This window comes from Delphinus delphis, chromosome 9 (assembly GCF_949987515.2).
Source record: "Delphinus delphis chromosome 9, mDelDel1.2, whole genome shotgun sequence".
In the NCBI taxonomy this organism is placed as follows: Eukaryota; Metazoa; Chordata; class Mammalia; order Artiodactyla; family Delphinidae; genus Delphinus; species Delphinus delphis.
Genome location: NC_082691.1, coordinates 68,571,768 through 68,599,583, shown reverse-complemented (window position 1 = coordinate 68,599,583; position 27,816 = coordinate 68,571,768). Strand labels below are relative to the sequence as shown.

Sequence of the window (27,816 nt, the reverse complement as noted above, 5' to 3'; positions counted from 1 at the left end):
TCAGAGTATTACTAGGAGTGATTACAAGATTAAAGAGTGAAAAGGAATGAGCCAAGAATATGCAAATGAAATTTATATTAATTACCTTACAATGATGACAAGGATGAGTGATCTTATTTTTAAATCAGAAATCACTCCTGAACTAGCAATTCACCATTGACACTTATTGTCATGGTGCTTCTAAAATGGCATTTGAAAAGATCACTGTTATAATATATGCATATGCTTTAAATATAGACATAGTATTAGCTCAACCTTCTAAAATAGTCACACATGTAAAATGATATGCCTACAACATAGATTTATTGAGTTCATTTTGCTGTCCAGCCATTAGTCAAGGCTTTCGGAATACAAAGAAAATAAAACTAAGTCACTAACCCCAATAAATTTCTGGTTTAATGAGACAGATATCTAAAACAACTTTAATAAAATATATGTGTTATCACAAACTGGTGAGGGTAAGACAAGGGAAGATGAAAATGATGAGTTAAGAAAAGCTCATTAGGGTAAGTGTTCTTTAAACAGGGTCTCAAACTATTTAAGAATGGGATGGCTAAATTATTCCTCACAAAGAAAAGGGCAAGCAGAGAGCACTGCAGGCAGGAAGAAACAGGGTGTTTTACCTGTAACAAGAGGGTCAACCAATGACAATGGAACTCTTATTTTTTGAGGGGAATTTTCAGGATCCTAAGGTTCTGTTTGGCATTCATTTAGGTTTATATCATGACCTAACCTGGAAAATTAAAGGACTAATAACACCAAGTCACTAGAAGCAATGTAATTTAATTAATCCTGAAGCCAAGATATGCTTTTTTACATTTCTTAAAGATTCACTAGTACCTTTACATATTAATGGTGGAAAAGATGTTAATCTGGCCAAGACCTATGTATGCTACACTTAGGGAAAACAATTAATTTCAGCATTATTTTAAAGGAAAAGTTTAAAATTTTGTTCTATGTTTAATTACATCAAATTGTAATAGAATCAAATTGTAATTACATCTAATTGTACAATTCAGTGGTCAGATTGACAACATATACACGGACCGTTCCATATACAAAATTTTTCAGCCTGGGGGGGAAAATGAACTCCAAATATAGTTTTGTTTAACATACAGTTATTGAGTATCTGGTATATGTGCTTGACACTGAGTGATGCTAAAGGATAGGCATGAACTTGGATAAAATGCTGTCTCTTCATATTCTTCAAAAGAAAGAGTGCGTAGAAAGCTGTATTAGAAGAGGATGCATATGTATGAAGGGGATAAGGATAATCTAGTAGGAAAGGGCGCATCCGCATCCCGAGGAGTTGTTTCTGGAAGCTGCGTCTGCATAGTAAAACTGTCATTTATACTTATATTGTATGCTTATTTTGGGAGAGGGAACTTTGGAGAGGCTGATGGAGGTTTATGGGGTTAAAGTCATTCTTTGGTGACATCATTGACTATAATCAAAACATTTACTTCGGGGAAAAATAATCAAAGAAAAATTATATTGGAATTTTATTCAATAAGCCTAGGACAAATCCAATTGAAAGGATCCCATGATGAAATATTGGCTAGGCAAAATACAAACGCCTTAAATAATAATGCTAAACAGTACTCTAGTCTGGATAGGGAAACACAGATATGCGGCAGAAGTATTGCAAGAATAGACGTAAATATCAATTTATTTGAGAATTCCTAGAAACAGTAGGGCTACTATAATTTATAAATGAATGATACCCTGAGAGGTTATTTATCTTTATTTACCTAAAAATCATAGAGAAGATGTCTCACAGTTAAAGCCCTTGAGTACAGAAACCAGAAATACATTTCATTGTGTACAGTTCAAAATTATTATTCAAAATATGTGAGAAAGATGAACTGCTTTAATAAGCCAGAGAGGGACCTGGATAAGGAGGTAAAATTTTGAGTAAAAATATCAAAATGAGCAGAATGAACTTTGCAGAGATCAAGTCATGTTGAACTATTAATCCTAAAAGCTAACAGAATACTCGACCAAACTCTTAGCCTATAGAGGAACTGAGCAACTCTTCTGAAGCAGAGAGGTTTTCTGTCCCCATTCTCAAGTGCAATAATAGCTAATACTTTAATATTTTAATGAATCTTAGCATTTTGTACAGAGATGCTTTAGTAGCTCCATAGCTTTGTTTAATGATATATTGCAGTCCCTAGCTAGCACAGGATCTCTCTCCTTAGATAATTTGAGTAGTAAGTGTATACTTTAGAGTTTAAAAGACTAGCGGAAACTAAAGAATTGCAATATATATCTTGTTACTTCAGTTTGCCTCTCTGAAGAAGATAATATACTGATTAGCAATCCAACAGAATTTAACAACTATTCTATTTAGGGGAAGGTAATAGAATGGTTAACTAATGATAGGCTTGTTTCTGGGAAACAAAGAATGTTACTACCACAAGTAAGGTGTCAACACAAGAGTAGTGTCCTCTAAGTCTACAGCAAATTCTTATTGAATGATTGGATAGTTTTTTGTTTGTTTGTTCTTGTTTTTCTTCTTAAAAGTAAATCTATCATTTGGGTCTCCCACCTAGGACATAAATGCAGTCTCATCTTCTTTTAACTGAGATTGAATTGGTTTTGGATATGTTCTAATGTCCATCAATATTTCCTCTCTTGTAAGAATATTTATGACAGTACATCACCTACTTTGTGAAAAAGGCTTCAGTTTAAGGTTTAGAAGTACTTCCTGCCTTTAATTATCCTTTAGAATACTCTTTGCTGTTCAGCAAACACTTATCGAGTGGTTACTGTGTTCCTTGTATTGATCTAAGCATTGGGGAATAGTATAGCTTCTGCTTTTAGCTGAATTTGGGAGATGAGACTTGCCACAGCAGAGTCAGAGGAAGAGCTATGGGAGTTCAGAGGAGGGAGCAATTACTTTCAGTTGAGAAATCAGGAAAAACTTCAAGGAGGATGTAGTGTTTGTGTGATGTCTTGGGAGGATGAGTAATTTTGGGTATTTGGAAAGATGGGGTTGGGGGGAGTACATAGAGTCGCAAGTAGAAGGCATATATAAAAAATAGCTCAGGAACAGGAAACACAGTGTATGTTCTTGAATTAACATATTTTTGATTGCACAGTTTGACTCCTTCTCTGGACATAGTACCTATCTAGAGTCATACTGCTGGTTGGCCAACTGCCAAGTGGAGTCTGTCCTTCAAAACTTAAAACTAAGAAACAAAGGCACTGAGGTAGGATGATAGAGATGAGTTCATAAAAATATCACGTGGAGTCAGGAGAGTGAAAGCTATGTTTGGTATATTTGCTGCTGAGAAGCAAAGAAAGTTTCAAGAGGTTGCCTCAATCCTTAGTAGTTTCCCAAGTCTCATCTCCAGGTTTCGTGTGATTTAACTCTGTTCTGGTGCTATTTAAAGACACTATGCCCTTTCAGTAGACACTCCTTTATTTGAACTACTTGAGTGGGTTTTTGTTCCTTGAAATCAGAGTTTTGACAAACATATTATGATCAAATGGTGAGTCTTGATTCATTGGTGCCTGGAGTGCCTAAAGTGAATCAGTACAAACTGTTTTTGAGATAAATGGGGCTCAGATTATAGAATTCCCTGATGCCAATCAGTTTTTCTACTTTGGGAACAATGAAAGAATTTTTCTGAGCATGATGATGGTGACATCAGAACTATATCCTTGAAAAGTTAACTCAGCTTTAATATGCAGAATGGATTGAGGGAAGAGAGTGAAATAGACAAATTGAGAGACTGATTAGGTGATGTGATAGTGGTGTAAAGTGATGACAGTAGGAATGAAAAATGTTTTGTGTAAGTAGAATTGTCTCAGTGGGGCAACTGCTCCGATGGCAATGTTAAAAGAGGGAGAAATAAAGAATGTCTTAGGCAGTTTCTGCTTAAATGACTACCAGAAAAAGGGGCACCTTGGGCTATAAATTTAGAAATTGATTTCATGGAGGTAATATCTTGAAGTATGGGATGATAAGAGATCAATAAGTGATGTAGTATAGACAGTTACGGGGATAGGGACTTGACAAAAAAACCTGGAACCTTGAGAAATGCCTACACTTTAGATAAGGTCAAGAATGAGAAACTAGATTAGTATGGAGATTTAAAATGTAGACGAGTTAGTGACATGAGGTTTATGTATGATAATTTGCAGCAAGATTAAGGATATGAGAAAAAGGCCAAAGGACTTGGATGGAGTGAATCATTGCTGAAGTTGTGTCAATATAATTTCAAATGAAGTGGGTGATTATAAAGGGAAGACTATTTTCTCAAAACATTTGAAGTAGAGAAAGAGGAATGTATTGCTTGAAGGGGTAATAAGTTGAAGAAGAGATTTAGAAGAGTGAAGACTATATTGTAGGACTTTCCTGGTGGCGCAGTGGTTAAGAATCCACCTGCCAATGCAGAGGACACGGGTTCGAGCCCCGGTCCAGGAAGATCCCACATGCCGCAGAGCAACTAAGCCCGTGCACCACAACTACTGAGCCTGTGCTCTAGAGCCCACAAGCCACAACTACCAAGCCTGCGTGCCACAACTACTGAAGCCCGCGCACCTAGAGCCCGTGCTCTGCAACAAGAGAAGCCTGCGCACCACAATGAAGAGTAGCCCCCCTACTCGCCACAACTAGAGAAAGCCCACGCACAGCAACAAAGACCCAACACAGCCAAAAGTAAATAAATAAATAAATTAATTAATTAATTTAAAAGAAGATTATATTGTGTAGTGAGATACCTTGGAAATATTGAATATTCAAAAGCATGGTGAAAATACTCTTTAAAGCATAATGGTTATGAAGATGATAGGGAGGGTGAAAGTAGGGCACAAGTGTCAGTCTTGTAGAGTGAAGGTAAAGAAAAGAGAATGTGTCAAAATACAGATATTTTGAGGCAGGAAAATTGGAAGAATAAACAATTAATACTGAATGGCCTCAGACAATAATAGACTAGAGTATTTGCTGAAAGGAATAGGGAACTTAAGAAAAGCAGAAAAGGCAATCAGGTGGATATGAATAAATCATTGATGAGTTAGCAAGAGTTTGTAGTAAGACCAATTTGTCTAGTTTCACAATATTTTCTATTAATTTAAAGGGAATAAGGAAAATACTAAATTGAGAGAGTAGGCAGAGAATCATAAATTCTTTTAAGTATAGAATTTCTTTTTTTTTAAATAGCTTAAATATTTTATTTGTTTGCAACTAAGCTTGTTAACACTATATAATGAAAATGTACAAAGAATAATGTTCCAGTTTTTGGCTAGATTTAAGTCAAAGATATTCATTAATAAGGAGTCTTCGAATGTGAATATTCCAGAAACTTCTCTAAGCTATCTGATCAGGACAGCTGTCTTTGAATATTACCTTACTTTGGAAGGTACTGGCATACATTTGAATTAAACTCAGTTTTTTTCAAAATAAACCTTAATTTAAAAAACTATTCTATATTCAAACTAAAACAATTTTAATAGAACTTTCCTTTCCAGAAAAAATAATAAAGGAAACAAGGCATTTTGTAAAACATGGTCTTGAGCAAGTCACAGTAAAAAATAAATGTGTACTTAACTTCCACTTGCTCAAAACAGAGGCTACTTTCTGTTCCTCAGCCTTGGAAATAAGGTGAAGAACAGTCTGTAAGCAACTTGGGGCAGGGGGTTGCCCAAACAAAGCTCAAGCAATTGAACATGGACATCTCTTAAAAGAATCTGGGGGAACCTTACCAAAGGATCCAAATTCTATTTTTAGTAACTGATACAAAGGTGAAGTGGCGCCTCCCAAGTAGCAGTGCCTCCGGGGCGTGGCCCAGCCCCATGCTCGCCTTTGTCATGCTCCCAAGCAAAGCCTTAATTAATGATGATCTTCTGTAGACCAAGGAAATGTTTTTATCCATAATTATCGTGCATCAAATTCACAGCTAGAATCCCCAAAATCAAAAAAATGTGCACAGTACAAATAATAACAAAATACACATACACACACATACACACACTCTCACACACACTTCTTACAGAACTGTACTTGGGGAAACTCCATTTGTTGAGTGCCACTGAGGGCATATTTTGCTAAACTGCTGCTCCAGGTATTTTTGTTTGGAAAATCTGTCACAGTAGGGCACAGCTGTTTTTTGGATGAGCAGAAAAGAAAGATTATGCTTGTGGCAACTGGAAAGTTTTAAGGTCTTTCAAGTTGTATAAAATGGACCTGCAGAAACATTTAAGTGTTCTCAGGATGCAAAGTTGGAGCTGAAATGTGATATCAAACTAGTTGCAAAAAGTGTACAGCAGCCATCTCTTGAGGTCAAACCTGGTACCCAGATATGCAAGAAAGATTCAGGACATACATGTAGCTTGTTGGCCTTGTCCCATATCGTCGCATAATCTGATCATGTGTGAATTTCACAAAAGAGTCATATTCTGCTGGTTTGGTATTGAGGATTTGCTCATACTCATCCCGAATTTTATCTTCATCGTCTTTTAAGATGACGCTCACATATTATTCCAACTTGTCGGAGGGTAAAGGTGGGCTGGTCCTTCTTCATCCAAGAGGAACCTGGAGAACTAGGTGCTGTGAGCGCTGAGTGAGGCTGACTTTGCGAAGTACAAGCGTCACTCTGATTAAGAACAACTTCTAAACGTCTCCACCGCTGATAACGACTATATTCTTGTTTTATGTTCTGAAAAATTTGCCCCGCGGTTGGAAGGCGCCACTCGCTGCCGGGCGGGGCGGGCTGCTGCAGAGTCGGCGGTGGGGTCTGCGCCTGAAGCAGCGGCGGCAGCTCGGCGTCCGGGGGCCTGAGGCCCGGAGTGCGGCCGGCAGAGGGGCGCAGCGCCGCTGCTTCGGAGAGCCGGGGCTCAGTAGCGCCGCCTCGAACTCCATGGGCCGCTTCCACGTCGCCCCGCACGCCTACCGCCGAAGGGCCAGGCACCGGGAGTCGACGCGGCTGTAACTGCGGCCCAACCTCCCGCTCCTCAGCTGAGCTCGCAAGCCAAGCCGACTCCAGTGGCGGCTCCAGCACCGGCAGCCAAGTATAGAATTTCTTTTTCTACCAATATGGTGGGTGACTAGATATTCTGAAAAACACTCTCATCATAAAACATTTAGGTGCAGAAAAATTAATGCAAATAGGCTATAAAATTGAAAGCTGAGATTAAAAAGTTGAGAAACATAACCAAATTAGTAAGGACACATAGAATCTGTGGCTGCTTTGGGACATTTGCTAAGAACTAGACTTGATTTTTATAGACTCTTTGGTGAAATTAATACAATGTCTGGGACTCTTACAAAGTGACGAGTTGGAATCGAGACCCACATATAAAGCAAGAACTCTCAAATGGCTGTAATGCCAATGAAAGGGTGATAGAAAATCTAACCTGCCAGCAAAGGAAAACGACAAGATAACTTGTCTATTTTAGGCAGATTCAGAATGGGAAAATAAAATACTCTGAGAATTTGTAATCATAGGACTTCCTCACATGAATTGTAAATTAAATTTACTCTAATTTCAAGGTCCAGAGAATCCTAAGCTGAAAAACTGAAGTGGCCCTGAGTTTATAAAACTGGAAGACATGCGACAGAAACAAATGCAAATAATCTCCCTTTAAAAAAGTCTAATATGAGCACATAATAAAGTTAACCAAATGTACAAGAAATAAAGCCCCTATGAGTAAGAGTGAACAAAATTAACAAAACAGCATATGTATATTTCTAAGAACTCTTGATATTGGAATTACTTAATACAAAATATAAAATAATTGTTTTAAAATTGCTTCAAGAAATAAAATATAGATGTAAAAACCATAAACATAAAAAGGAATAAGAAACCATCAAAAATTATCAGCCCAATCATAAAAGAATAACAAGAACAACAAGAATAACAAGAAAAAGCAACAAAAGATTTGGAAATGAAAGAGATTATCATCAAATTTTAGAATGCATTAATGGGCTAAATAGAAGATTGCATTAAAAAGAGAATTTGTGGAGTTCTCTTACCATTTGGCAGAATAAACCTCTAACATTCTAATTGTTCCAAAATGATATGAAGCAACTCTGGACTAATACAAAAAACCAACCACTCTGAGGGCTCCAGAGTGAACAAAAAAGGCAGATTTTGGAGGGAAGTTGAGACTTGAAGAAAAGTCCTGACATAGGTTAGTCCATTTTTGTGGATTTGGCCTGAGGGTGGGCCATGTTCACAGCACAGAGAAAGACAGCTGAACTTGTAATAAAAAGCGCATTGCCTGTGCTGGAGAATGAGAAGAGTGTCCTGGAAAGGAGAGAGTATAGAAGGAGAACCCTGTGTTCTGTGTACAATCACTACCTAAGTGTCTACCTGGTCTAAAAATAGCACATGCAGGCATCCTGGCTAGAAGGTAAAAAAAAAAAAAATTATACTTAAAATTGAGTTGCTACCTGTTTCAAGTGAGATAGAGATTGCAATAGGAGCCTAATCAAGGTAATTGCTTGCTAGAAAATAGATCAAAGCTTGTCAGAAGAATATAACTATATCAAGATTCTCCACCACATAATTTTCACAATGTCCAGGATAAATTCCAAATTAATTAACATAAGAAGAACCAGGAAAATGGTATTATTCCCAAAGGAGAAGAAAATCAACTGCGATATCCCAAATGGTGGGATTATCATAAAAGAATATAAATTAACTGTGCTTAATATGGCATGTGCTTGTGATAAATTAAAGGATAGGAACTCTCAGCTGAAAAGTAGAAATTATAAAGAAGAAACAAATGGACATTTTAGAATTTAAAAATATAATAATATTTAAAATTTTCAGAATTTCCTGGATGAACTTAACGGAAGAATAGAGGTAACAAAGAAAAGTGTCAGTGAACCTGAAGATAGATGAATAGAAATTATCTAATTTGAAAAGGAGTGAGAACAATACTTTTTTTAAAGAGTTTCTAACTTTTTCCCAGGATGTAGAAAGCTGGAAAGAGCATCATCACTCCAGATAATCTACAAAGTCATTACTTTAGAACCCAACAGAAAACTGAGGTCTTAGGCAGGCAACTACCCTGATGTATAAGAAAATACAGGTTCTTATAAGAGAAGATGTTATTTGAGTCTTGACTTACCTACAGTAGCACATGAAAGGAAGATGGGGCCACCATTTTGGAGAGTGAGAAGAATGAATGTAAAAATTAATCCTAAAGCAAGCTGAAGGAAAGAAATAATAAAAATCAATGAAATTGAAGACAGAAAAAAAAAGATATTTAAAAAAACCCAAAAGCTCGTTCTTCAAAAATATTAAAAATTAATAAAATTCTAGAAAGAGTAACCATGAAAAAAAGAGAAGGCACAAATGATTAAATGAGAAATGAAAAAAGGATATTATTGTAGATCCTACAGACGTTAAAAATATAAGAAAATATTACAGTCAACTTTATGCTCATAAATTTAACAATTTAGATGAAATGGACAAATTCCTTAAAAGACACTAACTAACCAACCTTACTCAAGATTAAATAATGTGAATTATTCTATGTCTATTAAAGAAACCAAATTAATAAATAAAGTTTTTCAAGAAATAAATCTCCAGGACCAAATGGCTTCACTGGAAAATTCTAATTAACATTCAAAAAAGAAATATTACTGTTTCTACATTAACTTTTCCAAGAAAAGGAAGAGAGAAAACATTTTGCAATTCATTTTTATCAGACCAAAACCCAAACCAAACAAAGACATTACAAAGAAAGATTAATAGAACAATGTCCCTGACAAACTTAGATGTAAAAAATCCTTTGCACAATATTAGCAAATCAAACCCCACAATATATAAAAGGATAATATATCATGACAAAGAGGGATATATCCTGGTAATTCAAGCCTGATATACATTTGAAAAACAAATTATTTAATTCACAATATCAATATATTAGAGAGCAAAAAGCATATCACATTTGAAAACCAAAAATTTGTATAATTTTTTTCCAGAAATATTTCCTGGGATTTATTACTGAATCCATCTACTGATTAAGCCTTGAAATGTCTCTGTGGGAAGGTTTTATTTTTGGGTTTCACTTCCTTAAAATTATTAAACTATTCTGATTTTATATTTATTTTAATTTTTATTGTTTCTTTCTTGGAATTTGTCAACTTTATCAACATTTTAAATTTATTGGCAAAATATGTTTATACAACCTATATTAGTTTGCTAGGGATGCTATAACAAAGTACTGCAAACTTGGTGTCTTAGAAATTTATTGTCTCAGTTCTGGATGCTAGGAGTCTGAAATCAAGGCATTATTACGATTGGCTTCTCCTGAAGGCCGTAAGAAAAAAACCTGTTTCATGCCTCTCTAGTAGCTTCTGGTACCTCAGTTTTTCCTTGTAAGTGGCATTCTCTCTGTTTCTTCACATTATTTTCCCTCTGTGAATGTCTGTCTCTATGTCCAAACTTCCCCTTTATATTAGGACACCAGTCATACTCTATTAGGTTTCTCCCTAATAACCTCATCTTAACTTGACTATACCTGCAAAGAGGACTTCAACATATGAAGTTTGGGGGACACAGTTCAATCCACAACAGTATTACTTTTTAATATCTGTAGAATTAATATCTGTAATTATCCTTAATAATTAGTTTTTTGGTTTTTTTGGGGTTTTTTTTTGCGGTACATGGACCTCTCACTGTTGTGGCCTCTCCCGCCGCGGAGCACAGGCTCCAGACGCGCAGGCTCACGGGCCCAGCCGCTCCGCGGTATGTGGGATCTTCCCAGACCGGAGCACGAACTCGTATCTCGTGCATCGGCAGGCGGACTCTCAACCACTGCGCCACCAGGGAAGCCCAATAATTAGTTTTTAATATTTGTAGAATGTACAGTTATACCTTTTTTATTCCTAAAGTGTTTTTTTATGTTTTACATTTATATTATTTATATTGTCAGAGGTTTTTCAGTTTCATTAATCTTTTCAGAGAATCATATTTTGACTTTGTTTATACCCTCTCTTGGATATCTGTTTTCTAAGTTACTCATCTCTGCTTGTGTCTTATGTATAATTTGCTTTTCTTTCTCTAACTTCTTGGTTAGATTCTTGAGATTTTTACATTTCATTCTTCATCACTAGTTGTCTTTGAAGGTTATAAATTTGCCTCTGACCACAGCCTGAGCTTTATCCCTCAAAAATTTCACAAAAATTTTACTTGAAAAATTGTGGTGACTTCCCTGGCAGTCCAGTGGTTAAGACTTTGCCTTCCAATGCAGGGGGTGCAGGTTTGATCCCTGGCTGGGTAGCTAAGATCCCACATGCTTCAAGGTCAAAAAACCAAAACATAAAACAGAAGCGGTATTGTAACAACTTCAATAAAGACTTTAAAAATGGTCCACATTAAAAAGAAAATCTTTAAAAAAAAAATTGTGAAGATGGAGACAAACTAAAAGAATAATGTAAGAAGTAGAGGTATCCTTTTACAAATTTTTAACTTTTTGTCTTATTTGTCCTCTCTTTCTCATCAGTAGGTAGTTCTATTATTTTCTGAACTATTTGAAAATAATTTTAAATTTTATGACAGTACTCTGAAAAAAATTAAAGCTATGTTCCTCTAATAATAAGAATATTTTCCTATTTAACTGAAACATCATCATATCCATGAAATAATTTTTAAAATTTATTTATGTAATAGTATTGTTGAATATAATATTATTTTTTAATTCCCTAAGGGTCCAAACATATTTATTATGGTTGTTTTAATTTTTTTACTCTAATACCCATTTTTCACATACCTGCATACATTGGAAAATGGTAAAATGTGATTTAAATTATTTCCTAATTCTTTCTTGTCATGTTTTCTTTGACCCAGTTGATTATTTAGAAGTGCATTTCTTAATATCCAAACTTTGAGGAATTAAAAGTTATCTAACTTTGCACTTGGCCAGAGAACATATTCAAGATGATTTCAGTACTTTAGTTTTTATTGATACTTGGTTTTCGTGAGGCATGTGCTCAGATCTGATCAATATTTAATGTTGACTTGAGAATTTTGTTTGGCAAGAATTTCTGTTCTGCAAAAAATTTTGTTCTGTAGTTGTTACCAGTAGTGTTCTATATTATGTTGGTTAGATGAAGTTTGTTAATAGTACTTCTCAAATCTTTTATATGTTTACTACTATTTGTCTGGTTATCCTTTCAATTATTGAGAAACATGGGTTAAAAATATCTTGTGGAATTATTTATGCCATTTTTCTAAGTTCTATTTTGTTATTTTATATGTTTTGAGGCTTTGCTATTGCATACAAATTTATGGATATTACATATATTTGGTGAATTAAATTTTTATATTAATAAAATTTATTTTTAGGACTTTATATTAGTACATTGTTTACTGATACTAATATAGCTATTTCTGCTTTCATTTGGTTAGTTTATACATGGTATATGTTTTTCTATCTTTTTATTCTCAAATTTTAAATCCATGCATTTTATATATCTTGTGGAAACTATTTTTCATTAATTGTTAATAAAATTTATTAATATGTTTGCATTTTAATTAGAATATATAGAATTTTATATTTAGCAGAATAATTGGTATTTAACATCTAAATTTGCCATTGTACAATTTTATGAATTTTTCCCATCTATGCTGTGTTCCATTTTCTCACCTTTCTTAACTTATTTCGAATTGATTATTTTTATTATTCTAGTTTTCTTCCAGCAGCCAAGTAATTGTATGTGCTTTTACTATATGTACAAATTACAGAATGCATTCTTGAATTTTCATATGTGAGTTAGTACTTTTATCTCTTCCTGGGCAGCTCAAGAATTTTAAACATGTTTAATATATATAGTCCCATTGAACTTGCAACTTACTTCTTATAGATGATTAAAAAGTTCTCAATCTTATTAATATTTTTGGAAATGCAGATTAATACTATAGTATGATAACTCTACACACTTACAAGTTTGGCCAACATTTAAAAAGTCTTTTAGAGGATATAGAGCTATTAGAATTTTCATATGTTGCTGAATTGGTGTGCAAATTTGTACGATCACTTTGTAGAAGAGTCTGCTAAACAGTGAACACAAATGTTCATAGATGTAACGTTTGGAATACTTTAATACTGGTGACAACCCAAATGACTGTCAACATTACATTGAATAAATAACTGGTGATATATTTGTATAATGACATCTTTTAAAGATGTGAAAAGTAATAATCTAGTGCTATGTGTAAAACAAGATAGATGAATCATTCAAACATAATGTTGAGCTAAAGAAGCAAACCATAAAACATTTATATAAAGTTCAAAAATAGGCGAAATATTTATGCCATCCCTAAAAGGAAGTTTTTTTCTCTAAGTGGGATGGAATATAAACAGTTTTGTTGAGCATCTTAAACCATGGTGAGAAAGTCAACATACCTTCTAGTGGTTCCTATTTTCAGAGAATTTGGGAAATATAGTTTGCAAATTCTCAACCCTGGAGTCACAGAGCAGAGTACATAAAGTTGCCTTTCAGTCAATAATCAGTCCACCAGAAACTTTTTTGTTTATTTTTTTCAGATGATTCTACTTCCCAGTCACATAGATACAGAGGCTATCTTTAAAACTTCTCCATCTCTGATCGTTTATAGTAAATGAACTTTTCTTACTCACTAAACAGATTTTAATTTAAAAATATTTAGAGGTACCGATTATGGCAAAAACAAAAAACAAAAACAAACCACACTATACTATGTACTGGGCAAGAAGGATTGTAAAGATAAATAAGATATTGGTTGAAAATGACATTTTAAATTTTAATTCATTCCATAGCTTAATCCAAATAGCACGACTCACCCCCTATAAAAAGCAGCAATGTGGTAACAAACATATATCTTAAACTTTTATGTTTTACTTATTCTTTTAAATAAAAAAATATTGTGCTTCATAAAATGCTTTTTGAATCCATCATTCTGAGTCTAAAATATGAACACTTTTAATTAAACATACTTTGATACCAGGCAGTGTATTTTAAAATGTTTTCTTAATAGTAATATAATTTCCACACAAAATTATAAATACTTAGGGATTGTGACACTGACTTTTTTTCATTTGCATTGCTCAAGCATTATGCATTATTCTTTATAGACCCTTCTGTTCTTATCACTGAGGTTGCTTCCTTTCAGGAATATGTAATAGGAAATATCATTGTGACTTTAGTTTGCATGAGATCCCAAAAAGTTCTACACACAAGCACATTCAGTTAGTGAAGAGACTTTTTTATAAATCAGAACTTAGAGTCAATTAGACATACTAATTTACTTGAGTTTAGTGTTACTAAATTAAACTTATTGTTCTTGGCAGTAGGGAATACACAGGGATAGGATATGAGATAAATACATAAAAATGGTATATAAATTTCATTAGAAATGTGTTAATCAGTTGTTGTATTGGTCCATTAAAGAGTGAGATTCTACTCGTGTGAGAAGAGGAAAGATTGTTTAGATCCACTGATGTGATCAGCGATGGCTGCGAACTTGGAGCATGCCAGCTGCGCTTCACTTAGACATTGTCATAAAATATGAGCGTAGGAAAAATGCTCAAAGAGTTTTAATTTTACTGAAATCACATAGCAGACAAAAGAAAAGGAAACAAACAAAAAACCATAGGCTGATTTGCTACTATAGATTTTTTTCCCATTCACCAGTATGGAAATTTCTTTTATTCATTAATATTTATCTTTGAGGCATATGTATAAGATATTACTTCAGCTTTTAAAATTTTAGTTAGCATGTTATGAATAAAGTATTTGCCCTATCTGCGATTTTTTCCTGTACTGTATCTCTAATAGGATAACTAATTTGAATTTTTTTCTTAACTCAAGGGCCCCTTTTATAGTATGATTTAAAATCCCTTACAAGTCACTTCATAATTTCCAGCTCTTTCATGTTGTAAGTGTACTTTATCCTGCTCTTCTTTCTGCTTGCTTCTCAGACTTATGCAGAACATGAGTTAACCCATATTTTAATAATCTCCTCTCTTAAGGATTTCGTGTAAAAGAGCAACTTTAACTTAGTAATCTAAAATGATACCACTAAACGGAAAACTTTAAAGACTTTATAGTGATTAATATCTAATTATAAGCAAAAACAATGACAATTAAACTATACTGGAATATCTGATTTTTTTAAGTCTAAAAATTTCAACAATAAAAATATTATGATAGAAATATATATTGCTTTTTGAATGTGAAACATTTCAGAATATGAAATATTTTTACATTCTTTTTTTCATTTGAAGTTTATAAGTTAACAATGCTTACAGTTTTGTTGCTTCCAACTTTATATTTGTTCCTTTCCATATCTTAAAAAAGTGAGCTAAGCTCAGGTTTGTTAAATGGTCTTTCTGATGAAACTGAGGAAAACAGAATTTCCAGTGATTAGATTGCAATATTATGCCAGAGGACAGTTGTTCTACCCTTCTTTATGAAGTAAATTAAGATCTCTGCTGGAATGACCTCAGATGTCTGTCCTTCTTGCAAAAAGGTGATGCTGAAATTCATTTGAGGCCTTTTATACTTTATATCTATGACAATTATTAATAAACCTCAGTGTGTACTGGTTCTGAAAGAGAGAAAATATGAGAAGTGGGTGAGAACCTAGGAATGTAGAGAAAACTATGCAACATCTGTGAGTGAAGACAGAGAAACGTGCTGTGTAGGAGTAGCTCCAAAGTAAATTAAGATGCTGATGGAGAAGGAAGGAAATAATGAGCTAACTTCATTTATGAACTTTATTATTTTTAGCAGCTGTATAACTTTTTTAGATGCTCAATCTTTAATATTCTTCTCTAATTACTAGAATATAAACCTACAGAAAAACCTCAAATATTTGGTATAGATAGATAAGACAGAGCAGAGCTTGTTAAAAGAGAGTGGTGTGGGGTTACAGTGACTTGTCTGAAGATAGTGCTGAAATCTGACTTGGAGAACATTACAGGTGGATAGAAAGATGGAGGAAGAGGCATAGGTTTTTAGTTTTAGATAATTTTCAAGTGGATGAATTTTGAGTTCAGCTGAGAGATTAAAAGAAAAGATTCTAGTTTATCTGTCACAATCAAATGTGCTTCAACAAATTCTAATTGAAAAAAACTCATTTCACCTTCCAGATTATCAGGAATAATTTCAACCAGGAATGATAGTATATAATATCCATTTGTCATGACTTCAGAGTTCTGTGCTAAATGGACAACTTGCTTACTGTGGTGATCCCTATTTGATACTCACCCAACATAGCATAACCTTTTTTTTTTTTTTTTAACATCTTTATTGGGGTATAATTGCTTTACAATGGTGTGTTAGTTTCTGCTTTATAACAAAGTGAATCAGTCATACATAAACATATGTTCCCATATGTCTTCCCTGTTGCGTCTCCCTCCCTCCCACCCTCCCCATCCCACCCCTCCAGGCTGTCACAAAGCACCGAGTCAATATCCCTGTGCCATGCGGCTGCTTCCCACTAGCTATCTACCTTACTGCGTTTGTTACTATGTATATGCCCATGACTCTCTCTCGCCCTGTCACAGCTCACCCTTCCCCCTCCCCATAACCTCAAGTCCGTTCTCTAAGAGGTCTGCGTCTTTATTCCTGCTTTACCCCTAGGTTCTTCATGACATTTTTTTCTTAAATTCCATATATATGTGTTAGCATACGGTATTTGTCTTTTTCTTTCTGACTTACTTCACTCTGTATGACAGACTCTAGGTCTATCCACCTCATTACAAATAGCTCAATTTCGTTTCTTTTTATGGCTGAGTAATATTCCATTGTATATATGTGCCACATCTTCTTTATCCATTCATCCGATGACGGGCACTTAGGTTGTTTCCATCTCCGGGCTATTGTAAATAGAGCTGCAATGAACATTTTGGTACATGACTCTTTTTGAATTTTGGTTTTCTCAGGGTATATGCCCAGTAGTGGGATTGCTGGGTCATATGGTAGTTCTATTTGTAGTTTTTTAAGGAACCTCCATACTGTTCTCCATAGTGGCTGAACCAATTCACATTCCCACCAGCAGTGCAAGAGTGTTCCCTTTTCTCCACACCCTCTCCAGCATTTATTGTTTCTAGATTTTTTGATGATGGCCATTCTGACTGGTGTGAGATGATATCTCATTGTAGTTTTGATTATCTTTGATAAAGGTGGCAGTAATGTACAATGGAGAAAGGACAGCCTCTTCAATAAGTGGTGCTGGGAAAACTGGACAGGTACATGTAAAAGTATGAGATTAGATCACTCCCTAACACCATACACAAAAATAAGCTCAAAATGGATTAAAGACCTAAATGTAAGGCCAGAAACTATCAAACTCTTAGAGGAAAACATAGGCAGAACACTCTATGACATAAATCAAAGCAAGATGCTTTCTGACCCACCTCCTAGAGTAATGGAAATAAAAACAAAAATAAACAAATGGGACCTAATGAAACTTCAAAGCTTTTGCACAGCAAAGGAAACCATAAACAAGACCAAAAGACAACCCTCAGAATGGGAGAAAATATTTGCAAATGAAGCAACCGACAAAGGATTAATCTCCAAAATTTACAAGCAGCTCATGCAGCTCAATAACAAGAAAACAAACAACCCAATCCAAAAATGGGCAGAAGACCTAAATAGACATTTCTCCAAAGAAGATATACAGACTGCCAACAAACACATGAAAGAATGCTCAACATCATTAATCATTAGAGAAATGCAAATCAAAACTACCATAACCTTTTACTTATAACTTGTCTAAATACTTGGAGGTTTATAGCTTCTTTTAAATTCCCTCCTTTTGGGCCAGTGTTTGGTGAGACTGTAATCTTTTTTATTCCCCCTAATGGGTTTTTCATGACAATTTATCTACATATTCCACATCACTTCATTTTCATGTGCTTGTCTGGAATCTACATAGCATTGGTTACAAATGAACTATCAAAATAATTAGGATTAGACCAATTCTTAACTTTCTGCAGTGTGCCCCCTCAATTGCCTATAGACCTTGTCAAATGTTCAAAGGCATTATCATCTATCAGCTGATAAGATAATGTTGAATCTACAGAGATTTATATCAAGTAGAATATGTGTAGTTGTATTATTTTTAATTAATTAATTTTGGCTGCGTTGGGTTTTCATTGCTGCACGTGTGCTTTCTTTAGTTGTGGTGAGCGGGGGCTACTTTTCCTTGTGATATGTGGGCTTCTCATTGCGGTGGCTTCTCTTTGTTGCAGAGTATGGGCTCTAGGTGTGTGGGCTTCAGTAGTTGTGGCATGTGGGCTCAGTAGTTGTGTCTTGTGGGCTCTAGAGCACAGGCTCAGTAGTTGTGGTGCATGGTCTTAGTTGCTCCACGGCATGTGGGATCTTCCCGGACCAGGGTTCGAACCTGTGTCCCCTACACTGGCAGGCGGATTCTTAACCACTGCGCCACCAGGGGAGTCCCTGGTAGCTGTATTCTTATTTTCACTTTTTCCTTTCCCCAAGCATTATAACACTATGCATATTTACATGCAAATTCTGAATCATTAGCAAACACTTTTGTGAACTGTATACACTAATGTTAAACCTTTTCTTAGAAGAACTATGCATTTATATAATGAAACTAATCCTGATCATAGAAATTTAAAAATGAATTCTTAAGTAATATTTAAATAGATGAATCTCATCACAGCAGGTAGAAATTTCTCTATTAATTTAGACTAGTACTTTTTTATGCTTCTCAAAAAAAGTTTATCTTCTCTCTTCATTTTTTTTTTATCAGTGAGTTGCCTATTAAATTCTTGAATTCTTGCCATAGAAATTTCATGGACGTCTGTGGAAACTATGAAGAGAGATGAATTATTTTATAATAAAAATGATGAGTTCAATGATACATTTGTTTAAGCTAACAAACATAGAGTGGCTTCTTGATATGCTGTAATATGGTGTGATGACACTTCATGTTGTATATATGTGTGTGGATGTGTGTGTTGAGAGTGGTGGGGAAAGGGTGAGAGCAACCACTTCCACAAACCATTCCTATCCAGAAATTTTCAGAAGCTTCAGTGTTTAATCAATTTACTTGAAAAACATCTGTAATATATCTGTTTCCCAGACTTGTGGGGGTGGAGTCATTAGCGCCGTCTTCTACTATGATTTCAAAATGATACAATATAGTAACCATTTCAGTGATACTGTTTTCTCTGTAAATGCCATCCACATTCTTTGTCTTCCTTTTCTGAGTCTCTCTCTATTTCTGTTTTGTATTAATTTTCATTTTAAATTTTAATATAGCTCTTTTTAAAATAAGTGTTGACTAATATTTGCTTACGGTGAACGCTAGTTCAAGTGAAGTCTTTCACGCATTGTATACATGTATTAATGTATATAAACAACATAATTATGGTAATTAGTAAGCTGCATTTTATCTTAGAATGTTTCTCAGTCAAAAATCCTGTCATTTAAAAAGTCTATGTTCAGTTATTTATTTATCTTCTAATGCCATTGTATTTAAATTTCCTATTCTAATATGCTTGCTTTAGACTGGACTCCTAAGGAAGCAGAAGAACAAGGGGTATGGAATTAAGGAACAATATGAAGTCAGGGAATTGAAAAAGTAAAAATTCCAGAGAGAGGCTGAGCAAACAAGAAAAGAAGTCAAACAAGGAAAACAGTATTCCCTGGGGGGAATGTGGAAGATAGGCCAATCATCGATTATAATTATGCACTTTGAGAATGTGTAAAGCACATGTGCCATCTGTCACTCTGCTCAAGCCGTCACATCAGTGATCTGATAGGTACTGCTGTTTCCTCAGAGGGGTTTCTTTTAATAACTCATGATGAAAGAATATGGCGGGATATTCCGAGGAAAAGAATGGATATTTGGGGGGAAATTGTATCAGTGGAGACTATGGTCTCCAGCATCCCAGATCCCCGCGGTATGATTCACCTCTCTGTAAGGAGCAAGTAGAATTTGTTTGTGTCCCATGCTAGTCTGGTTACATCCACCTGATAATTTGAGTTCAGGAAAATAATACCATTGAAGGGATATATATATGTATAAAATGTATGATTTTTGAAATACTTTTATAAGGACATTATTACCAAAAATGACTTGCTAAACCTGATTTTTAAATGTGACTAAGTTTTATTTGTGTTAGGAATTGTAACTGATAATAATCAATAGGTAACACACATTGTCTGAGTAATGAAACATTTTAATGAGTGAACTAGGTCCCCATGTTTTGGTTAATATGCTCTTGAGAAGGTCCTTATTGTTGACAGTACAATTAAATTTTTTTTTAAAAAAGTATTTAACTTAAAATGTTCATGGTGGGCATGAAAGAATGCTCTTTCGTTTTTCACATCCTCGTCTTTGTATATTTTGCTTCTAGTCATCTGAAATTACTTTTTAATAGGATGCTTATATTGCTTATCTCTTACTTTCTCAGTGAAATTTTTCCCAATAGTTTTTAAAAACTATTGAGTTTTTAAAAACTCATTCAGAGAGGGTCCTTCTGTGAAAATCAAGGGAAAAGAGATACTTTAACTAGAATGACTGACCCAGAAACTGCACCTTAACTTTCTGCTAAAGACTGTTTAACCACTAAGTCCACAATGAGCAGAAGTTTTGTGAATACCCCTGTTCTGAACATTTGTGAATGTTCAGAAGGTTTTGGCCCTTTCTTTTTTTTAAACTGCTTGGTGAGTCTGATATCCTTATGGTAAGTTTATAGGGACCATGACAGTCTCCTTGTTGCATATCCCATTTTTTCCCCCATACTTTCTCATTCAACCTCTAACTTACAGCATCCAAAGTAACCTTGACCATGCCTGTATGCCATTTAGTGCTCTATGTTTGCTGTTGCTTATCTGGTGTGTGTGTGCATGTTTGTGTATTTATGTATGTGACATACATAAATTCTAAAACTCTGAATTATTTTTGTAGTAGTTAACATTTTAAGATGCTGAGGTTTCTTCTCTCCACACTCCCTATAACTCATTATTTTTCATCTACTCTTCTTTTGGCAGTGATAGCATTCCATAAGCTCCATTATGAGTTTGAAGTTGGTATAGTTTAAGAAAAATAATTCAGTTGAAAAATTCATAATAAGGAGCCCAGTAGTGCAAGTTGAATACAAGCCTTGATTTCCAAGATCCAAATAACTCTGAAAACTAATTTTTTTTTTGTCTGCAAAACCTGACCTAATTTGGCTTCAAATTTTGACTTCAAAGAATGACATTGGTTTATTTATAGTCTTTACTTATCTTTCTCAGTCTGAATATCCATACAGTTTTCTATAGCATTTTTAGTGTGTTGGATCTTGGGATGCTGTCCCAGATTCCGCTAGGGTGCTGCTTAATAGGCAGTAAATGCATTTTATTACCTTTTTAGTATTTAGAAAAAATACAGCATTTGAAAACCCATCTGACCTCAAGAAGTTCAAATAAAGAACTGTGGACTGAAAAACTCTGGTGAGAAAAATCAGCAATATATTTTTAAATTGAGTATTTAGTAGAAACGACTTTAATGCCTCAATGGAGTCATCAGAACTATTACTTCAGTGCTTTTCTTTCCATCTCATTTCATAATAGGTAACATCTTAGCAGTGTGGAGAAATCCCTTGCCTAGTGGAGAGAAAGGAGATAGGGTAGAACATTATAATAAAAATAATAATCTATAGAACAGTGATCTAGAGAACAGATTATTTTCTCCTTGTTTTTCTTTCTCTTCCTTTATCCCAACATTTTACATTTTACTATGGAAAGAATGCCCATGAAAACAACACTGTATCAGATTTAATGTTGTAATGTATTGCAGTTTGTATTGAAAAAATTAAAATATAAGAAAACAAAAACATATTTGACATGTAGATTGATTAAATTAAATACAACAAACATTTAAAAACACTAAATGTACCTTTTCTTCAAAAAAGAGCATGTGTCTGCATGAAATTTTGCATGCATTAAGAAGAAAGTCAGTCTCATTGAATCCCTCCAAGTAATCTATGAAGAACCTTGGTCCTAAAATATGCCTGAGATTGTGCAAAGGATTGATGCAGGTTCTGCACCATGGTTCTGGTCATTGAAATATTCCAAGTCTAATAGAGGATACAGACAATTAGACGAATTACACAGTGTGATACAACAATTCTTATAATTAGCATAAGTACAAAGTGATATTGTACCACAAAGGAAGGAATAACTGACACTTTACAAGGAGGTTTTCGTGGAGATGACATTTTATTGAACAAGCACAAGAGGGATATTGTAAAGAAATATGAGGGAGGAAGCTTGGAGGAGTCTGAGAATAGCTGAACTAAAAAGCATTGTGTACTCTTTCCAAAGACAATGTTCTAAATTCAGTGACTGTATTTTCAGAAACAAAACAGAACAAAATTTTAGTTTCTCAGTCTGGTTTTCCAGAATCCATTCATTTGTTCAGTAAATATTTGCTGAATATCTTTCCTGTTCTCTGCTAGGTCTTAGAATGTGGAGCAAAGTGACACGGTGTTTGTTGCTAAGGAGTTCATTGTCCCATTAGAGAGCCAAATAAACAATCAATTGCAGCATGACTTACAGGGACTGGGCACTGTGGTGACATTTTGGCTACTGAGCAATGCCAAGTCATCTCCTAAATTTCCACTGAAATAGCCCTGAATGTAGATACACGAATCTGGGCAACAATGCTACAAACTAAAGAGAGGAACTAAGTTGGTGTCTGGAGAGATTTACAGATACCTCTGTACTATACCTGCTCTGCCTTCTGACCCAGAACATCCCAAATTGCTGTCTCTAAATCTGGGACTCAAGGATGTTGTCAGGTAGAATTGCACTGGAACTGTCAGAGCTGGCCAGAATCAGGCTCATTTCTTAAAACTATTTCTCTCACATTTTTTTTTTTAGACACGCCATGCGGCTTGCGGGATCTTAGTTCCCCAGCGAACCCGTGCCCCTTGCAGTGAAAGTGCAGAGTACTAACCACTGGGCCACCAGGGAACTGCCTACAGTTTCTTATTCTATATTGGTTTTAAGACTGTAACTCCTAGGATTCAATATGTATCAGTCAGTGTTCTTAGTGGCAAGCAAGAGAAACTAATTCTTTTGTCTCAGGCAAAGAATTTATTAGAAGCGTAGTGTATAGAATTTCCTAGAAGGCTGAGAAACTCGGTGAGGAGGTAACAGCGCTCCAAGCCACAGGACATTGAAGCTTGTACCCCTGAAAATAATGGAATGGGGCAATGGACACCATCACTAGCATCACTAACACTGCAGCCAACATTGAAACTCATATAATAGCCAGAGAGTGTTCTCTGTCTCGTCTCTTTATCATGGCAACAGCAACCTTTCCAAAGTCCAGAGTAAATGCATATGATTGATGGGTTCTGAGACACAGACCTGCACCCCAGCTACAAAGGAGGCTGAGTGAGGTAGTCAGGGTCTAGTCTAGTTATAAGACCAAGAAACCATTTAGTCTTACAAATATATTGGATCTGTAATGCAGGGTTGGAAGAGCTGAGTAGCCAAACGGAAGACAGTGAGCCCATCCAGAAATTAAGGAACAAAAGGAAGCTAGTAATACTCCTGGGGCTAGAGGAAAAATGGGTGTTACCAGAGCTCAGAAGAGAGGGAGATTTGATTGGAACTAAAAATAAATTAAGGAATGCCTGGAGAAAGTTGAGACCCTGAGGGATAAATTGTCCCAGGAGACTGAGCTATGGACGCGATGTGACAGAGATGCTGCCTGAGACAGAATAATAGAGACACAATTACCCTGCCTAGCTTCTGCATGCCTTCCAAGTTCCAAACATCCATCAATGCCTTCCATTGGCCTAACCTCTCCAGAAGTTTGTTGTAGTTTCTTGTGATACAGAGCTAGCTGAGCAGAGAAAGGAAGGAAATGGATCTGAGAGAAATCGGGCAAGACATCTGAACACTGGGAGAGCAAGTAGCTGAAACTGTCAACTTCAGTAGAAGTTCTGAACTCTTCCTCTCACCAGGATTCAAAACGTGACGAATTTTCCATTTTAAAGAGGGGCTTTAGGTGCCAGGCAAAGAAAAAAAAAAAAGTGTATATTCACTGCACTAACCACCAGGAACAGAAATAGGTGTTAATATAATGGCAGCACCTCCTAGGAGGAAAAGTCTACACAGAGAGAACATTGTCGACAAGCAAAAAGTTAAGAGTGTGTGGATTACGTGCAGCAGTGTTTTGGGATACGTAGTCCTCCATTCATACAGAACTGAATTACAGACTGCATCTGATTTACTAGCTTGGTTTAAGAATTCCACAGTCAGAAGTTGTTTATTGAGCATTATATTTCCATTCAGGGATTCACACTGAGAGTGGAAACTGCCAAGACGGAAGTGGACAGTGAGGGGGCCAGGGAATCCTTATCTTACCGATGTCATTCTCTGCACCTCATTGCAGAATTAATAAAGCAAGAAAAACAATCACAATTCTGTAGTACTAGGGAAAAGAAGAATTTCCCCAGAGGATTCAAAGGAAGCACAAACCTCTGAAGATAGTTTTTTACCAAAAATGTTCTAACCTTTGCCAAATCCAAATATTACCTTCAGTTACTGAAACTTTCTATATTTGAAGTTATTGACCATCCCTTTCTTCTTGAAACTCTACTGATACCGTGCCATTTATTCCTCATATTTTCCGATTTTTTTTTGCTCTGGTACTTAATTCTTAGTGTTCTTCAGATTTATTTTTTCTGCTCATTGCCCTTCTCACGTGACATGCAATTGTTGAAAGATATAATTTACTCTCATTTTTAATGTTCACAAATACTTAGGTGACTTCCAAATTTATGTAGTACCAAGTTTTTCACCTGCTGTTCTGAAGGTCTAAATTCATAAGAACATGTTTAACATCACTAATTCTGTCCCAAATTAAACACTTTCTCTTTTCTAAAACTGGTTTTTCATGTGCTCCTTTATTCAGTTGGGGATCCCATTATCTTCCATTCACTCTATCAACCTAGAATCACTCATTCTCAAATCCAATCATTTGTAAACTCCTACCCACTTAATCTTGTTCAAATATCTTTTCCTGTCCAATCCTACTCCTGTTATCCTAGTCCAGGCCTTTAACAACTCTTACTGGATAATTTTTATAGACAACTAACTGGACCTCCTGCCCCTAGGCTCATTTACTCAAATATATTCACACTTATCAGAAATCTACTGAAAAAATGCAATGTCATCCTTACTTTCTTAAAGCCCTTTAATGGTTACTTATAACATACCAGATAAAAACCCTTTCATTCAAATTCCTCATTTACCTTAACTCTCCAGCTCATCTACTGACACTTGCTATTTCATTCCTCTTCTATCTTTCTGAAATTGAGTCTACTCTCCTTCCTGCCTCATGTTGTTTCGTCATTTGGGAAAGAATATCCCTATCCCATTCCAATAGACTTTATCTGGCAAACTCCTATTCAGTCTTAAAGGCTCAGTTCAGGATGACAGTTTTCAGTAATTCTTTCAGACTAGGTCAAACTGAATTAAAAACTTCTACCATTTCCCCCACCCACAGAACAGTAAGCATAATTATAAGCCAACAGATTGTGAGCTCTGGAAGGACAGGACATATTTCATTCATCTTTATATTTGCAAATCCTATCAGAGACTAGTGCATACTGAAATTTTGAGTCTGAATACCTGCATTTGTGTCCTTCTTCTGATATTTATCAGCTAAGTGACATTAAGAAAAATAACATTTACCTCTTATAACCTCACTTTTCTTATCTATCAAATGGTTTAATAATAATATGTACTTAACTTTTGTGGTTGTTATGAGGTTCAAATGAGATGTTTATAGGTATATGTCATAAAGGGAATGTCAAAATAAAGGCAGTCACACAAAGCTTTGGTTTTCCAGTGCATGTAAAAGTTATGTTTACACTGTACTGTAGTCTATCGTGTGCAATAGCGTTATGTCTAAAAAATCCAATGTACCTACCTTAATTAAAAAATACCTTAGTGCTAAAAAGTGCTATCATCTGAATCTTCAGGGAGTCATAATCTTTTTGCTGGCTGCTGACTGGTCAGGGCGGTGGTTGCTGAAGGTGGTGGAGGTGGCTGTGGCTACTTCTTAAAACAAGACAGCAATGAGATTTGTGGCATCAGTTGACTCTCCCTTTCACGAAGGATCTCTCTGTAACATGTAATGCTATTTGGTAGCATTTTACCCACAATAGAACTTCTTTTAAAATTGGAGTCAATCATTTCAAACCCTGCTTCCACTTTATCAACTAAGTTTATATAATATTCTTCATCCTTTATTGTCATTTCAGCAATATTCACAGCAGCTTCACCAGAAGTAGATTCCATTTCAAGAAACCACTTTGTTTGCTCATCCATAAAAAGTGCCTCCTCATCTGTTAGTTTTATCATAAGACTGTATCAATTCAGTCACATCTTCAGGCTCCACGTCTAATTCTAGTTCTCTTGCTTTTCCCGCCACATCTGCAGTTACTTCCTCCACTGAAGTGCTGAACCCTTCAAAGTCATCCATGTGCATTGGTTTCAACTTCTTCCAAGTTCCTGTTAATGTTGATATTTTGAACTCGTCCAATGAATCACAAATGTTCTTAATGGCATCTAGAATGGTGAATCCTTTCCAGAAGGTTTTCAATTCATTTTGCCAGATCCATCAGAGGAATCACTATCTATGGCAGCTATAGCCTTATGAAATGTATTTATTAAGTAATAAGGCTTGAAAGTAGAAATGACTTCTTGATCTGTGGGCTGCAGAATGGATGATGTATTAGCAGGCATGAAAACAACATAAGGCTCATTGTACATCTCCATCAGAGCTCTTGGGTGACCAGGTGAGGTGCATTGTCAGTGAGCAGTAATGTTTTGAAAGGATTTTTTTTTCCTAAGCAGTAAACAGTGGGCCTAAAATATTCAGGAAACCATGTTTTAAACAGATGTGCTTTCATTCAGGCTTTGTTGTTCCATTTATAGAGCACAGGCAGAGTAGATTTGGCATAATTCTTAAGGACGCTAGGATTTTCAGGAATGGTGAATGAGCATTGGCTTCAGCTTAAAGTCACCAGCTGCATTAGCCCCTAACAGGAGAGTCAGCTTCAAAGCCAGGCATTGATTTCTACTCTCTAGCTATGGAAGTCCTAGATAGCATCTTCTTCCAATGTAAGGCTGTTGCTTAGTCTAGCCACCTTCATTCATTATCTTAGCTAGATCTTCTGAATAACTTGGTGCAGCTTCTGTATAAGCACTTGCTGCTTCACCTTACACTTTGACATTACAAAAACAGCTTCTTTCCTTCAAGCTCATAAACCAAACTTTGCTAGCTTCAGACTTTTCTTCTGCAGCTTCCTTACCTTTTGCAGCCTTGATAGAACTGAAGAGGAGTTAGGGCCTTGCTCTGGATCATGCTTCAGCTTCAGAGAATGTTGTGGCTGGTTTGATCTTCTATACAGACCACTAAAACTTTCTTCTATCAGCAATGAGGCTGTTTTGCTTTCTTATCATTTGTGCATTCACTGGAGTAGCATTTTTAATTGCCTTCAAGAATGTTTCCTTTGCAGTCACAACTTGGCTAACTGTTTGGCATGAGAGAGGCCTAGCTTTCAGCCTATCTGAGCTTTTGACATACCTTCCTCGCTAGGCTTAATCATTTTTAGCTTTGATTTAAAGTGAGAGTCATGCAGCTCATCCTTCCACTTGACTACTTAGAGGACATTGTATGTTTATTAATTGGCCTAATTTCAGTATTGTTGTGTCTCAGGGAATAGGAAAGCCTGAGCAGAGGGAGAGAGATGGGGGAACGGCCAGTTGGTAGAGCAGTCAGAACACACACATTTATCAAGTTTGCTGTCTTATTATGGGCA

At 35.5% G+C, this 27,816-nt stretch overlaps 1 pseudogene; it reads right to left on the bottom strand.

Annotated features, from left to right (window-relative positions):
* Window positions 1-6,289: 6,289 nt before the first annotated feature.
* On the bottom strand, window positions 6,290-26,290 carry LOC132430524 (akirin-1 pseudogene; annotated as a pseudogene).
* Between the last annotated feature and the right edge of the window lie 1,526 nt (window positions 26,291-27,816).